The 3,925-nt window shown below is 37.8% G+C and overlaps 1 long non-coding RNA gene across 2 annotated transcripts; it reads right to left on the bottom strand.

Annotated features, from left to right (window-relative positions):
• Positions 1 to 15: 15 nt before the first annotated feature.
• Positions 16 to 2,610, bottom strand: LOC113758226. 2 transcript variants are annotated; one of them, XR_003466639.1, is made up of 4 exons: positions 2,549 to 2,601; positions 2,280 to 2,326; positions 980 to 1,057; positions 16 to 249 (listed from the first exon to the last, which is right to left on the bottom strand). It is a non-coding gene; the product is annotated as an uncharacterized LOC113758226 (long non-coding RNA). The 2 variants fall into 2 exon arrangements; XR_003466638.1 differs by lacking the exon at positions 2,280 to 2,326 and having other exon boundaries at positions 2,549 to 2,610.
• Positions 2,611 to 3,925: the final 1,315 nt, after the last annotated feature.

Below are 3,925 nucleotides of genomic sequence, written 5' to 3' on the forward strand. Positions count from 1 at the left end.
AAACTTAGAACGAGATAAGATACATTACAAATCTCAAGTAAGGGTATCATTCCCCGAATAAGACAAAAGTCCTCAGTTCTCAAATAATTACATCAAATACTTATCAAGTGAATCGAATTCAAATTACATATGAGATATCCCTTCAGGCACTAATAACTCAATACAAGCGCTTTCTTTGGCCTCGAGCCCTGTGGGGAAAAATTATTTTTGGGGGTCACTAATTAAGCCTCAGAACTTCCACTTCCAAACCTGTTAAGGAAAACAAATTGGGGTGAGCTAATGCTCAATGAGGCCAAGGGAAAAACATGCAAGCATGCGAGCAAAGACACAATATAAAGCAATAACTCAAGTAACAAGTAACTGCGAAACATTAAGCAAGTAGGGAATTTGATCACAATAAAAGGATACGAGAGCTCTCAGGAGCTAATCCACGCACGATCCAAGCTCAGGTAGTTGACCCTCCGTAAACTTTCACAGTTATCCACGTAGAACTCCACTTACTACCTCCAGCCACCATGACACCCTCTTGGATCCGTAACCAAACAAGCATGTAGGTGGTATCACTTAACAAGTATACCTAGCAAGACCCCTTATTTGGATCAAGCTATAACACTTCCCAAGGTTCACCAAGTTTCTCGACCAAGCCCTTGCCGGCTCGAGTTACAAGGCTAGCCAATGGGTTGGGGCGTCCCCCCCATTCACTTTTAGGTCGATGAGACAAAGCTCCTATCGACAAGATTTGGTCATAGCATTGAGACGGGATGAGCGGTACCTCCTACCCTAAAAGGGCATGATACATTCTGCCGCTCAATGCTCACGAAAAACACTTTCATTTGCATTCACATGTAACACGTATCACTTATCAAGCAAGCAATTTCATGAAAGAGAGGACAAGGGCGATAAAGTACGCCCTAGCCTCATTAACTAGCAAGTACAAGAATCATTTCATTTAAACACTTCACATGCACTTGATACTCACCAAGTATCAAAAGTCAAAGTTTGAGAAATTAGCTCTAAGACGCTTCGCCGGGAGTTCCCTCGAAGTCCTCTTGAGATCCTGAAAGTATGCAATAATGCATTGTATCTCAAATTCCAGGCCATACAGTATTCGTGTAAAGAAAAGAAATAGTCAATTTTGACTCCAAAATTAAAGTTTCCAAAGTATTTCAGTTCATAAGGAACCGACTTTCAAATGAGGTCTCAAGTGATAGGTGAACTCAAGTTCACGATGAAAATAGGTTTGAAATGCTCTAAGAGTTCTAAAAATGTAACCTAGGCCCTTAAAAGAACATTTAGGTCCAAATTGGAAATTTTCACTTTTCGAGTCATTCTTGGAAATATCAGTCCGGAAGTTCGGAAAGTCTAAAAATGGCAAATTTTACACCGTCAAAAACTTCATTCGAAGCATAACAACTTTGTAGAAGGTCACTTTCCAAGAATCAAATCAGAAACAAGTCAATTTCTCCAAGAAAGTTTACTATTCATTGAAGATAGGTCAAAACAGTCCAAGTTTTTCCAATAATTTTGGAATTTCGCTTAAAATCATAGAATCAAAACCAGCCTTTGAAATTTGATATGCATGTAAAGTACCAATCCAAGTTTCAAATGAAAAAAATGGAACTCGATTCCAATGTTCCTAGCTCAAGAAATAAAAAGTTGAAGTTCGCTAAAATTCCTGGACTGTTGGCCTTTCCAGAAATTTTCCAGATTTAATGCACTTCGCTAATTAGGCCGTATCTTACTCAATTCTCAGTGATATTGAAAATGGTTGGTGGTGTTTGAAACTAGGTTCACAAGGATATATTTATGTAGAAGAAATCATTTCCAAAATCCAGACATAAGCGGTTCAAAATCAAGCAACAAAATGGATTTTCTGGACAGTCTCGGATGAACAGTAATAAACAGACAGCCAACTTTCAAAACTCGCCACGAATCGCTCGGGACGAACTAGAAAATAAGCTTGGTACCGTTTTAAAGCTCTAAGAGTCTACTTTCAAATTCCACAAATGGCACTCAATTTCGATCAATGAGCAAAACGTTATAGCTACACAAAGGTTGCTGGTCAGAAAATTCTGGAGCTTGTTCCAGTTTTGCTTCTTTACTTGTAACTCAAAATTTAACCAACCATTTGGGTTGATTTTTGGTAGACAACCACAATACACATAGCACAACATATCTACACCAATTTGGAAGCTCAATTAACACCAGAAAATTTTCGAAATTACAGGGCAGCAGCAAACAAGAAAGTCGGGCAGCAAGTCAGAAATTTCAGACAGTACCTTTTCCAAATTTCTAACTTTCTTCCAACTTCATTCCATCAATCATTCTATATACATGCAACATAGCACAATATCAGCAACCACAACATGTTAATTCATCACATCAGCCACCAATAAACATCCTCAAACCCTCGAGCATGTCATGGAATTGCAAGAACATAATTACTCAACCAATCAACCCAAATTCTACCATAGGTTGCAAACCCATGCTACCTTTGCTCCATTTGAGCTATAATTTTGCAAGATTGAAGTGTGGGTGAGCGAGTTACCTCAAGAACTTAGTTGGACAGCTTTAGGGCAGAAATCTTGACCAAAATTCCTCCAAGAAAACCGATGAACAGCCCCCTCTTCCAAGCTAGGATCAAAGCCCTCTAATGGATGATGAAATTTGGAAGTGGATTGAAGTAATTTTGTAAGGATTTTGGCTAGATTTTTCTTCCCTTTTCTTCTACCTATTTTCGGCCAAACAGAGAGAGTGAAGAGAGGCGAGAGAGTGAAATTAGATTTTGTAATGACAGTGGAGAGAATTGGTGACTTAATGGTTAAGTCTAAGTGTCAACTCATGCTAGGTCCGTTTAGGGTCTTCGCGTGTCCAATTTTCGCGCTCGTTTGCAACTTTTGTGCACTAAACCTCTGAGATAATTTCCCTAGTATATTACTAGTTGTCTAATATCATGTTCTTAAAATCTCCCATTAATCAAATTAATGTGGCTGTCGGGGCCTTTTCGGCACGCGCGCGTATAAAGGTCAAACTTAAGGGTTTTCTTGTTTGAACTTGGAAATTCAACTTATTCGATTCTAAAACTCTAAAATATGATAATCCAAGTATATATATATAACAATAAAAAAATCACGATAAGCAATTCATCTTGAATAAATTTGGGCATTAAAATAATATGCGCGTAAAGAACCAATCGGTAAAATTTATTTTCGAGAAATTCATGTACTTTAGTATTTTTTTTTGGGTAACTTGAGTACGAAATATTTTTAAAATGACCAATTTAACAATATTTTGAAATAATAAAATTATGGGTCCTCACATGCATGATTTAATCATGTTTTTCCTAATTTCTAACCAAAAGATGTATCGCATTTGTATGTAACTAATATGAATGCAACCTAAACCTAATGAGGAATCGAAAGGGACAAATATCTCTTAGAGGCTCGATTGGACTAAATCACATGAGTTGTGATAGCCAGGGATAAGCCTTCCAAGAGGTCACGAGTAATGCTAATGGAATGAATGTATGCAATGTGAAAACATGAACTTGTGTGAAGTGAAAAAAGTAATAATAAAAATAATAGCGTGTAGGTGGGAGTGTGCAAATGGGGGTGCAAGGTGAGGTATGTAAAGTGATAGTGTGAAGTGCATGTGTGCTCAGTGGTAGTATGTAAAGTGCTAGTGGTAGAGTGAGAATGTGTAAAATAAGAGTTGTGTGAAGTGAAAATGTGGAACAAGGGATAAAATATGAAGTAAAAGTGTAAAGTGATAGTGGATAAATAAAATGCATGAACCCTAGGGGAATGCAAGCAAGACGGGTATGGGGAGACCCTAAATCGTGACTTTTGCTTTTCCTTTTGGTTAGAAAAAGAATGAGCGTGCTAAGGCTATGTGTAGCCAAACTCGTCCATTCCCCTTACCAGAA

The sequence above is a fragment of the Coffea eugenioides genome, unplaced genomic scaffold (assembly GCF_003713205.1).
Source record: "Coffea eugenioides isolate CCC68of unplaced genomic scaffold, Ceug_1.0 ScVebR1_40;HRSCAF=220, whole genome shotgun sequence".
Taxonomy (NCBI): Eukaryota; Viridiplantae; Streptophyta; class Magnoliopsida; order Gentianales; family Rubiaceae; genus Coffea; species Coffea eugenioides.